At 49.2% G+C, this 12,888-nt stretch overlaps 1 protein-coding gene across 1 annotated transcript in view; it reads left to right on the top strand.

Moving 5' to 3' along the window:
• The window catches only part of C6H4orf50 (chromosome 6 C4orf50 homolog), a 147,689-nt gene that overhangs the window by 106,337 nt on the left and 28,464 nt on the right, over positions 1-12,888 (top strand). The window contains 1 exon segment of the mRNA XM_059887809.1: positions 6,229-6,372. The gene's annotated coding sequence lies outside the window, so the exon portion shown is untranslated.

Raw genomic sequence — 12,888 nt, forward strand, 5'->3', positions numbered from 1 at the left:
GTTTCTCCTGATGTACTCTGCATAGAAGTTAAATAAGCAAGGTAACAATATACAGCCTTGACATATTCCTTTCCCCATTTGGAACAAGTCTGTTGTTCCATGTCCAGTTCTAACTGTTGCTTCCTGACCTGCATACAGATTTCTCAAGAGGCAGATCACATGGTCTGGTATTCCCAACTCTTGAAGAATTTCCCACAGTTTGTTGTGATCCACACAGTCAAAGACTTTGGCACAGAGAGGTTACATAAGTTTCATAAGTTGTCCAGGGGCTCAGGTGGTGAGGGGTTGGTTCAGGAGTCCACTTTCAACCCCTACAGCATGTTACCTCTGCAGTTTAAGAACAAAAGCAGGGGGGCAGACCTAGCTCGCTTCCCTCCTCTAACCCGTCTTTCTCTCCTCTCTCCTCCTCTGACCCTCTCCTCCCACCCCTCCCCACTGCAGCCATGTCACCAGGATCCAGTGTTTTGGCTCTTTTCTATCTTAAAAGGGCATGACTCCCATGCCTCCCAGGGCTGCCTGTGTGCCAGCCTTGAGAATGGGTCCTCCGTGTGGGTCCAGGCCACGGAGGACCTCGCTGCTGCCCTAGCCCCTTTTCCATAAGCGCCTGAGCCCCAAGGGAGAAGCCACTGTAAAACAGGGCAGAAACAGCTCCTGCCGAGAAAGCCCCCCACCCGCTTTCTTTCCTGCTGCAGACGTTTAACGAGTCCAGGCTGGTTGAATGCTGGTGTTGGGAACACAGGATTGAGCTAGACAGTGCCAGCCCTCAGGGACTCCGGTCACATGAGCAAGTAATTGGAGTGTAGCCTGATGTGATGGATGCTAGTCGGGAGAGTAGAGGTCAGGGAAGTTCCCCGGCGGCTGATGGAGGGTGTGGGGGTGGGGATGGGAGGAGGCAGGCAGGAAGTGCCATTCAAAAAGGCTGGAGGAGGAGAAAAAGCCCACAAAGTTCTGTGAATGGTGGCCTCAGGAATTTGGGTCTTCTCCCAGAATCCAGAGGGAGACATCCGAAGGTTTCTGTGAGGTCCTCAAGAGCGTATCTTTGTGTTCTGTGAAGTGAACTTTTAAAAGCCCTTTTAAAAAGTGTTTTCATGGGCCTCATTGCATCCGATCCTTCCTCTGCCCTCTGTGAGAGAGGAGGGCAGGTCCCACAATCCGCATTTTACAGATGAGAAAACTGAGCTGCCAAAGGACTTAAGGACTCAGGACTCGCTGGGTCACTTAAAATTGACACTTCTCATCACAGTGCTCCTAATCCCTGGTTTGGGGGTAGCTCTTCTAAAAGCAAACTTATCTATAAAAGCTCTGGGGTAGAGACCAGGATGATAACATTTGGGCTTCCCTGGCGGCTCGGTGGTAAAGAATCCGCCTGCCGATGCAGGAGACATGAGTTCGATCCCTGATCCAGGAAGATCCCACTTGCCAAGGAGCAGCTAAGCCTGTGTGCCACAACCATTGAGCCCGTGCACTGCAACAAAAGAAGCCTCTGCCCTGAGAAGCCTGCACACTGCAGCTGGAGAATAGCCCACACTCATCCCTGCTTGCCCTGGCTCACCTCAGCTAGAGAAAAGCCTGTGCATCAATGAAGACCCAGCACAGCCAATAATAAATACATAAATACAATGATAAAAACAGATGATAACATTCAACATAAACAATAATATTGTGCCACTTATTGCGTGCCTGCTGTATGCCAGGAGGAGCTGGGCTGCGTGTCATCATTAATGCATCATCTATACTAATTCATGAACTGGTGATATTCTTATCTGGCACCAAAGGAAACTGAGGTTCCCAAGAGTTACTTTCTATCAGGTGGCAGATCTGGGAGTTAAACGCCCCTCTCTAATGGTTGAATTCTCTAAAGGAGCTCGGCTTCACGGCTCAATAAATGGACCAAAGATGGAAAATGCTAGAGTGGAAATGATACGCTCTCTGCTCTATAGGGCATTTAGCCAAGTCCTGCAGGCACGGTGCGTGTGCTTGTGTGAACAGGTGGCCGATGGGCTAACACCTGGCAGGTTAGTGAGTTACACCTGCCATCCTGACCAGGAGGATGGGCTAATGTCCAAATATTGTTCAGAAATGCGGCCCCATAAAGAGGCAGATGTTAGAAAGAGCTGAGTGTTTGGGAGTCACGTGGCAGCTCTCTAAATTCACTGAATGAACATCCAGTCCCATGGCTCCTCATCTACCTTCTCGGTGGCCTTAAACCACTAGACTCACTTCCCAGCCTCAGTCTCCCTTCCTCCAAGTGCTCTGTACATTTTCTTGAATAAGTGAACAGAGGGAGCAAATGACATCGAAGCCAAGGACAACACGGGTGGTGAGGTCTGTGTCAAAGTCCAGAAGAAGAAGTCTGGATCTGGACAGGGCGGGTGGATGTGGGGAGCTGGCATGTGTAATCAGAGAATTCCTGAAGGAGGTGGACCCAATGAATCCTCCAGTAGAAAAAGTGGACCAGGGTCAGCCCAGGAGCAGGGAAGGGCTTTTGTGTTAGCAGGATGGAGAGAATAAGGGCAAAGTCAAATCAGAGTGTTTGGAGAATGGATTCAGGGTCAAAAAGAGTAGGTTTTTAGTTCTGTTTGGCCTTTAAGGGCTGAATAACCTCAAGGAAAATAGCTCTTTGTTCCTAAGCCTTTTTCTCCTCCACAGAGTGAGAATCCTGGTCAATGATTCCATCTCCCCATTGGGAGATTGACAGTGAAAGTCTTCACCGACATGAGAGTGTGTTCCTTTACTCAAGAGACCAAATGTGCTTCCTCCTGGTGCTGTTCAGACCCCCTAAGAGCCGCCTCTGTTTTGCCCTGGATACAAACCACCAGGGTCATGGGAACACACCAGCCAAGTGTCTGGATGGTGAGGCCCCAGGGGGCTCTTTGTGGGGTGTTTCTAGCTCCGTCCCAGACTCTGGGAGTGTCTTTTCAGTGGGGCCTGACAGAGATGGATTCCAGTGACCTGTGAAATCCGGGCATGGTGCTTTCATCCAAGTCTCCTTGGAAAAGACCCAGGAGAGCAGATCTTGCTTCATTGCAAGGGCACCAGGCGGGCTGAACCATCACTCTCTAAGCACAAAGCATAGACGCAGTCCTGCCCAGGGAAGTCCCCCACCCTCTTTCCTTCTTTGTCCCCTCCCCACCTCTCTCCTTCCACTTATGCCTTTGAACATTTTTTGGAGCATCTTCCATGCCTGGCTTCCCTGATGACCCAGCGGATAAAGAATCCCCCTGCAATGCAGGAGACACAGGAAACTTGGGTTCCATCCCTGGGTGGGGAAGACTCCCTAAAGAAGGAAATGGCAACGCTCTCCAGTGATCTTGCCTGAAAAATCCCATGGACAGAGGAGCCTGGCTGGCTGCAGTCCAGAAATTATTAGAGTCGACATGACTGAGCAACTGAGCTCCCATGCCTGGTCCCAGCCAAGTGGATGGCAGAATTGAATCTAAACATGGTCCTTGCCCTCAGGGGACTCACGTGCTCCTCAGGGAGACAGATGTTGGAGCTGATTGTACCCCTACTGAAGGGGTGACCCAGGCTCTAGAGGAGCAATCTGACCTCTCCAGGTGCATGAGGCTTGGGGGGCTCTTTCTCCATGCACCCCATTACAAAGCTGCTGCATCTGTCCACCCGGTGTGATACTGGGGAGGAGCCACTCAGATATGCTCTAATTTAAATTGTCAAAATTGTCTAGTATTTCAAAGTTTAGTAGCGTGGTGTTAGTTATTCAGTTGTGTCCGACTCTTTGCGACTCCGTGGGATTCTCCAGGCAAGATTACTGGAGTGGGTTGCCATTTCCTTCTCCATTTCAAAGCTTATGAAACCTCAATGTTTTGACTGTCCCGGCAACCTTATGAAGTGGCCAACTGAAAAAAAAAAGCTCAGAGGAGTTTGAAGATGGTTCGAGTTAACACTTGAAACCAGAGTCAGTCTGAGATGATAGAAAGAGGAGCTTGAGGTGTCAAGGGTTGGCCCCCTAGAGCTTTTGAGACTCTGGCATATAGTAAACACGTACATAGTGACTTTTATTACTAGTTGATATTTTCGAAGAAGTAAATGGCACACAGGGACCATCTGATCTAAGCTCCTTACTGGAAGGAGGATGAATCTGAAGCCAGGGAGAGGCAGCACCTTGAACAAGACCCCAAAGCATGTCAGTGTCAGAGCAGTCACAGCATTCAGAGCCCAGGGCCCCTGATTTTCAGTCCTGTACCCGCTCACAATCCTGGAGTAGGAAATGGCAACCTGCTCCAGTGTTCTTTCCTGGAAAAGTCCATGGACAGGAGGGGCCTGGGCAGCTGCAGTCCATGGGGTTGTGAAGAATTGGATGCATCTGAGCACATATACACTCCCCTCACAATATGGTCAACCTCTGCCAGGACCCAACAATTTCCACATGACACCTGGTTGTCATGTCTGGAGGTGTGATCTGAGTCCGGTAAACACAGGAGCAGAAGTTAAAGGCCATACACATTCACGGGGCTATAAACCTATCATGTAAAAACCACCTGAAATTTCACTCCTCTGGTTAGTACCCAATAAAGTTCACTTGCTAAGGGGTGGCAGGTATTTAAAGCTGCTTATTGTCACAAGAGCCCTTAATGACCTAGCGTCTTCAACTCTTAGTTACCCTTTATTAGATGATAGCAGAATTAGGTTGGAGAAGGCAATGGCACCCTACTCCAGTACTCTTGCCTGGAAAATCCCATGGACGGAGGAGCCTGGAAAACTGCAGTCCATGGGGTCGCTGAGGGTCGGACACGACTGAGCGACTTCACTTTCATGCATTGGAGAAGGAAATGGTGACTCACTCCAGTGTTCTTGCCTAGAGAATCCCAGGGACGGGGTAGCCTGGTGGGCTGCCGTCTATGGGGTTGCACAGAGTCGGACACGGCTGAAGTGACTTAGCAGCAGCAGCAGCAGCAGAATTAGGTAATCAGATCAGGCTCTTCAACTTTTAATTCTCTCTCAACTTATGGTGGTCTCTACTGATGGACACTTTGGGTTTGACTCAAACAGAGCTCCAGGCAGCTTCGAGCTTGCCGCCAACTGTATTTACTCAAGAGAGTCTTAAGGCATAGACGATTCATTTCCCTGAATTTCTCACTTAGGGTTTTCTTTTCTGTTTATAAGGCGTAAATTGTAAATTTCCCCTCTCCTTCCCTTCTGTCCTTTGGCTTCTGATGCAAGTCACTGTTATTAAAATACAATTCATATCGGAGTCAGTTCTCTTGGGTTTCTCAAAAGTAAATATTTCATATCTGAATTCAAGTCAAGAAGGTGTAATGTTATTCCTAAAGGAGAACGCTCATGCTTTTGCAAAACAAAATGTAAATTCTACCTGCCTTGGTGTTGGGTTTGGGATAAAGGAATATTTACCCAACTTCCAGCCTTTAATGTAAGGCAGATATTGGCTTGAAAAAAAATGTCTGTTGGCAGATGAGCCTGCAAGCTGAAAACTATTCACATCCTTCACCTGGGTAAAACCTTTTGAGGGGATTCTCTGGTTGATCGTTGAGACACAGATATAACTAATTGCACAATTTATCACAGTATTATAATAGCAAGTTATTAGGAACAACTGCAGTGTCCAGCTGCTGGAAGGGTTAAGTAAATGGCAATATATCTCATCAATGAAACATTGGTCATTTAGCATTCATACAACACATACTTACTGAGTGCCTACCGTGTACCAAAGGCAGGGTTAGGAGGTGGGTATACAACGATAAACTGGCAGATTTTGCAGCAGTTCACAATGGCTGCTGCAAATATGGTCCTTTGAGGAACTCTTACAATACAAGATCAGAACGCTTGTGAAATTTTATAATCTTGATTCCATTGAAAACACACGCTAATGTATTCCCTGGGACACTGACTTATTTTTTTACTTTTATTTATTTCTCCAAATGTCTTTGGTTTTTAAAGTATTTCCCCAAATCGTATTAAGATGCACATAAAAATATCTTTGGTTTTTAAACTATTTCCCCAAATAGTTTTAAGGTGCACATAAAAATTCTATAGTGGGCGAAAAACAGATTTTAAAAAGCATTTCAATATTAATTTGGAGGTATCCCTCTTAGGAATTGTCCGTATATCAAAAGTTACTCTCCCCTTGGAAGTGACATGGAGTGTCTTCCAGGGTAAGAATGTCTCCTGGCCCCAGAGAGATGTTTTATAGTAGGAGGTGTGGGCTGTTTGTGCCTCCAGCTCATGCAGTACCCACCCCTCTTCCTCCAGAAGCTCACGGAGAATCTTGCCTCCTCTGTTGCCATCCTGTCCCTGCGGACCTGCCGGCTGCTTCCGGTCAGAGCAAACAAAGGTACTTCATCATCGGCTGCACGCATTCCCTGGTGACAGAGGACTTGGCTGCCACTGTCTGAGGTAAGCTGTGTGTGAGTGTGCGGGCGCATGCGTGTGTGTGTATGTGTGTGTGTGTGTGTGTGTGTGTGTATGTGAGTATGTGTGTCTACGACACGGAGAGAGAGAGAGAGAAAGCCAGCCCACCCGCCAAAGACCTTTATTTACTGTTTCTTGTTTTCGCCGCTGACCTTGTAAGAGTCAATGTTTTGCGGTTCGTATTCCAGGACTCCGCGTCTGGTGGACACTCACTGAATAGGATATATGAATTAAAATACATTGTTCAGGGGAATTCTGTGAAAGATTTGAATTTCTACTTTTGACTTAATGAGCTCCATCTCAATTAAATTATCAGGTGTATTATGAACATTTAACGTTTATAGAAGGCCATAAACTTTATGTGCCTTCAGATTGCAAGCTCCGTGTGTTAATGGCAGCTCCATGGTTGCAGAGCTCTCCACCAAGGCAGAACTGGGACACAGAGCTCCAGGCAGGACTCTGGTCCTGGCAGAGCTCAGGGTCCACCCAGGAACACACAACTGGAATCAGACAATGGTGAAGCTGTGTGGTCCATGCTGAGAGCCAGAGGAGGTGCCTGACCTCGAATGGGCAGTGCAGTTAAGGAAGGCTTCCTGGAGGAGGCCACGTCTGTGCAGAAACATGAAGACTGGAAAGGTTACCAGGCAGAGGGCAGGGGTGGAAAGAAGGAACATTCTAAGCAGCGGGAACAAAAGGGACAAGGGCCCAAGGCCAGAAGGATGGGGAGGAGTTGAATGTGGCTGTAGGGGGAGTGGCCTGTGCTCAGTGATGGGCGGGAGAAGCCAGCAGGGTCTAGAGGGCTCCCACCCTTGAGATCAGGGGGCCGGATGGTGGTCCTAGACACATGTGGCCAGCTCATCTGTTGCCTTGGGAACTGCTTTGGCGCCTCTGATACCAGGTCACCTGTGGATGACCCGTCTGTTGGCTTTGATGTGCTGCTGGCTGCAGACGACACTGCATACCAGTCCTCTCCCCACCCCTGACCCTCCTGGGTGGTTCACAGCGCTCGTGGCCATTGACCATGTGCAGCTGCTCCTGGGCTGTCTTCCCCTCCACAGCGGTGACCCAAGAAGGCAGGACCACCATGCATTTCACCTGAAATGTGGGCACAAAGAAAGCGCCCATAAAATCCTTATCGAATGAATGGATAAATGAATGAATGAACATGAATGGGCAATCGAGTCACTGTGGTTCTCCCTAAGGCCAGCAAGCAGGTGGCCTGGCTGGGTGGGAAACAGCAAGCCTGAAGAATGAATGGTCATGGGGGTGGGTGGGTGGGTAGCATTTTCTACTTATGAACTGGCTTATTTCAATCATCTTAGTTCTTCCTCTGGCTCAGAAATGTGGTCTCCAAGTCTGAGGATACAGGTGCTCTGCTGGGTCATCTATTTTTTTTTTTATGGAGGTAAATAACCTCCCAGGTGGTGCTAGTAGTAAAGAATCCACCGGCCAATGTAGTAGATGTAAGAGACGTGGGTTCGATCCCTGGGTCAGAAAGATCCCCTGCAGCGGCGCATGGCAACCCACTCCAGTATTCTTGCCTGCAGAGTCCCATGGACAGAGGAGCCTGGCAGGTACGGTCTATAGGATTGCAGAGTCAGACACGACTGAAGTGACTTAGCTTGCACGCAAATAATGTAAAATTCATCATTCTAATCATTTTTAATGATTTACAATTTAGTCAAATCATTCAATTTAATCAATTAAATCATTTACAATCCAGGGGGTTTTAGTGCATTCCCAGCGTCGTGCTGCCAGCACCACTCTAATCTCAGAACATTTTCATGAACCAAGAAACAAACTCCATACCCAGTAAGCGGACGATCCCCAGTCCGTCCTCCCCACTAGCTCCTGGCAGCCACTCAGCTAGCTACATTCTGTCTCTACGGATCTGCCTCTTCTGGACATGTCGTATAAATGGACCCCTAGTGTATTTGGCCTTTTCTGTCTGGCTTCTTCACTCAGCAAGTGGTTTCAAGGTTCATCCATGTTGTAGCATCAGCACTTCATTCCTTTTTATGGCTGAATGATAATCCTCTGTGTGGATATGCCGTCCTTTGTTTATCCACTCATCAGGTGATGGACATTTTGCATTCTTCCCTTTTTTGACTACTATGTTTATTCAAGTTACCAAATTAATACATCTTCCTTACGAAAATGCAAACCTGACAAAAATACACACACACGGTAAAGTTCCCTTGGGATTCACCTCACCACAGCATCACCCTCTGCCCATGGGTACTTCTGCCTTGAAATCTTCCTTGTCTCTCTTCACTTCTTTCTCTACACTGCAGAGAACTTTCCCCGAGGGTGCCACTCTTCCCGGGGCCCCCAGGCCCCAGATTCCTCTGCCTCACTAGCTCCAGCTCACTTTCAACTTTCAGGAGGTGTTGTCACCTCCGGAAGCCATCCCTGGTTCCTAAGGAGGAGTCCTGAGCTGTCCTCACCCTAAACGCTGGTGGATGTCTGTCTCTCTTAGCCTCCCTGACAAGACCATAGCTACCTGAGGCCAGGACCGCACCTCCTAGTCTCTGAGATGGCTGGGTGCATGCTCAGCAAGGGCTCTGCTGAAACTGAATGATTGTGGGATATGCAGGTCAGAGGCGGGTTGCCATAGAAACCCAATTTGGGGATGCCTAAGAGAGGGGCCCGTCTGTTTGCAGCAGCCACCCTTCTGTCAATGTTTCCAGTGACAGACTGGCTGCCTCCAGGACCGCTCACTCCTTCCAGAACCTCCTTGGTGCAGCCACCCGATGGAGTGACCATCGGCCTGCCAGGCCCTGTGGCCTTGGGTCAAGCTTGAGCTTGTTTATATTCTAGTGCTCAGGCTACAGAAGGAACAGTCACCATTTCCAACACACGCCTCTGTGCTCACCAGGTGCCCCTTTGCCTGGAATTTGTTTTTAGTCACCAAATCATGTCCGATTCTTTGTGACTCCATGGACTGTAGCCTGCCAGGCTCCTCTGTCCATGGGATTGTCCAGGCAGGAATACTGGAGTGGGTTGCCATTTCCTTCTCCAGGGGATCTTCCAGACTCAGGGATCGAACTCACGTCTCCTGCATTGACAGGTGGATTCTTTAACACTGAGCCACCAGGGAAGCCCATCATGAGACCTTGGGTCTTTAAGGTCATCAACATGCCCTCCTTAATGTAGCTCATTTCTTGCAGTTCCAGAGGAAGGGGGCTCCCTTTCAGCCACTTCTGCCTCCCTCCCCCATGCCTTCTCTTAGAATCAGCCATTTCTTTTAAGCATTCCCAAACTCCTGGTTCCTTTGTCTCAGGCTAAACACAAACCAAATAGGCAAGCCCCTGTGCAGTCTCCACCCTGTCTCCTCTTTGCCAGGCTTCCCAGTCTCCACTCACTCTGCCCCCTCCCCACACTGCTCCCCGCCTTACTCCTCAGACATGGCTTCCCCCCATCACCGCCCCCCACCCCCGCCAGGTCTTCACCTGGGCAATCCTGAGACCACCTCCTGGTCCTATGAACTTGATCTTTCATGCCACTTGTCCAGGAGCCGCTATTCAGAGTGCTCTCCTGGGGCCCCGGACCCCACCTTCCCCCATTTCTCCTCCTGCAAGTGCAATCTCCAGGCCTCTTCACCAAGGCGCCCTTCCAGCCTCTCAATGCCCTTTTCCCCGGGGTCTGGTCGTTGGCCTGGTGTCTGGCGCTAGCCCAGACCTCCTTCCAGATCTTCCCGTTCCTTCAGAGCCTCCTTCCTAGTCCTGCCCTGATGCCCCACAGCAACTGAAGCTCAGGCAGATCCAAAGAGGGGCTTGTTGTCTTCCTGTAATGCATCGGTGAGCTCACTGTTGCCCCAAGATGCCTAGTCCATTTTGAAAGACCTTGAATTCTTCGAAAAAATTTCATTCTTCGGAGGTGAAGTCTTCCTTTTTAGAATCTATGAGAATAAGGATGTGCGTTCTCAGTCGTGTTTCACTCTTTGTGATCCCGTGGACTGTAGCCCTCCTCTGTCTATGGAATTTTCTAGGCAAGGATACTGGAACAGTTTGCCATTTCCTACTCCAGGAGATCTTTCCCACGCAGGGACTGAACCCTTGTCTCTTGCATGTCCTGGATTGGCAGGTGGATTCTTCACCACTGTGTCACCTGGGAAGCCGCATAGTGAAAATAAAATTCAAACAGTGTTGTCTAAAGTACATTTCATTTATGCATCTTGGGAGGAAGTCTCCCAATGTCTGGTTCACTTCTATTTTGTACACATTGTCGCCATGCTACATACTGAGCCCTAAACTGGTTGTGCAAAGCGTTAAACCTGGAGTTACTTCATGCCCATGAAGCATCAGGTAACAGCTGTCACCCTCTCTGAAATACACACTCCCCAGTGCATCTGGCCCAGTGAAACAACACGGTGGATAATAATAGCAGCTACCCTAGGGGACTGTCAGGAGTAAATTAGCATTGAGTATTAAATTAATTAATTAGTACTCAGTGAGTATTCATTTAATAAAACATGTAAATGCCAGGCTCAGTGCTTGGCACAGAGTTAACACTCAGTAAGTGCCTGTCACCACCATCATCACCACATCATACTTATCATCTTTGTTGTCATAATGACTAGACTTGGAATCAGGCAGAACCAAGTTTGAATCTCAGCTCACTTGCGGTGCCCCCTTGGGCGCCATGCTTGACTTCTCTGCATATGAGTTTCACATCTGTAAAACGGGAATAATAATGGCCTGGCCTTGTTGCAGAGATAATTAAATAAGCTACATGTGTAAAAGTAAGGATAATGAGAGCAAGTGGAAGGCAAGCAGCGCCCGAGGGCACATGGAAGACATCGGTCCCCTTCTCTTGTGTGTCAGGGAGGGTCACAAATGCCCTGATCATCTTCCTGCCTTAACGCAGTTGTGTGAGATCCCGGGGAGATAATGTGCGGGAAGTGGTTTGGAAATGCTGAAGTGCTATAAACACGTTTATAATGATTATGACTAATTAAAATTTAGGGCAGCCAAGAGGGAGGCATGGTGTGAGATGAAGCTCCAGCCTCCTGCCTTCAGAGGGTTTTTGAGATACTCAGAAAACATAACCAGTTAAGAGACTATGAGTGATGAGTTACTTGGAGCTTGGAGGCTGAAAAGTGAAAGTTAGTTGCACAGTCGTGTCCAACTCTTTGTGACCCCATGGACTGTAGCCCACCAGGCTCCTCTGTCCATAGCATTCTCCAGGCAAGAGTACTGGAGTGGGTAGCTATTCCCTTCACCTGGGGATCTTCCCAACCCAGGGACTGAACCTGGGCTTCCTGCATTGCAGGCAGATTCGTGGAGTCTGCAGGCCAGCAAACTCCCTGGGTCCCTCCATACCTTCAGCTCCTTGTGCATCCATCTCTCCATTCATAAACACACAATGTGTCTACCCTGCACCCGGGGCAGCCAGGGGTGCAGGTAGTGAGGGGGAAGCCCCGTTCCTGCCCCCAAAGTGCTGACAGTCCACACATGAGACAGGAAAGCGGTAATTCAGAACCTTCCCTCTGATGTCCTCTATGGGGTCACCCGTCACGTGCAGGGCCAGCCTTTTTGGAGGTTCACCCCCCACCCCGTCCCCCTGAGTACAGCTCCTTAAGGCCGAGGACTCTGTCTTGTCCTCTGCATTTCCCCAACACCCAGCACAGGACCGGACATCTGGAAGGTGTGGGTGGATGAGTGTCAAGTTGAACCAACTTAATAAAACCTGCTCTCTGAGCAGTCAGGGACCAGGCGTGCATTACCCCAACCCACAAGGTTATTCATATCTCTTTTAACAATGCTGCAGTCTGATCTGGGCCACCACTCTGAGATCTTTCCATTTGTGTTTTCTCTGAGTTCCCATCACTCCCCGCCCCCTCTGCAGAAACTAGAGAGCTGGTGGCCAAGCCCTGGGCTGTGGCTGCTCTAGTTACTGGTTCCTGCAGGGACATCCAAGTGGGATCAGAGACTGCTCCATTGCCTTTTGTGTCCGATGGAGGAGCTGAGTTCTCCACCTTCCATCGCCAGCCCTCTGCCTGCACCCTCAGACCAGCTCCCCCACCCCCATTTTCTCACTGCTGCCCCGCACCAGACAACTGACTGCTCTTTTTTTCCCAAAGAGCAGCACTTTTTATATCACTGCCATGTACAAAAATACTTCCCGAATCTCTCTCACTGTCATCTGCAGGGAAAAGTCCAAACCCCTAAACTCGGCATTGGTAGTCTTCACCACCCTCTCTGGTTCTCTCTCCCCCTCCTCTCGCTCCAACCCCACCTGCCAATGCACCCAACCCTCTGGCTCCTCGCAAGACACATGCTGCCTTTCCCACCCCGTGTCTTTCTCACGGCTTCCTTCATACCTAAGCCCTGCTGCCCTGGGATGCTGCTTCAGAAGCAAGTTCTTCCCCGAAGGCTTCAGTGGTTTCCATCAGCTGGAAGCTGCCTCTAGCCCACATTCCTCACTGTGTCTGCACTGTCTTATGTCATTCATCTCTCTCACTGTCTGTGCACACAGAGACGTGCCATCATATCCATT

Source organism: Bos taurus, chromosome 6, assembly GCF_002263795.3.
Source record: "Bos taurus isolate L1 Dominette 01449 registration number 42190680 breed Hereford chromosome 6, ARS-UCD2.0, whole genome shotgun sequence".
Lineage (NCBI taxonomy): Eukaryota > Metazoa > Chordata > Mammalia > Artiodactyla > Bovidae > Bos > Bos taurus.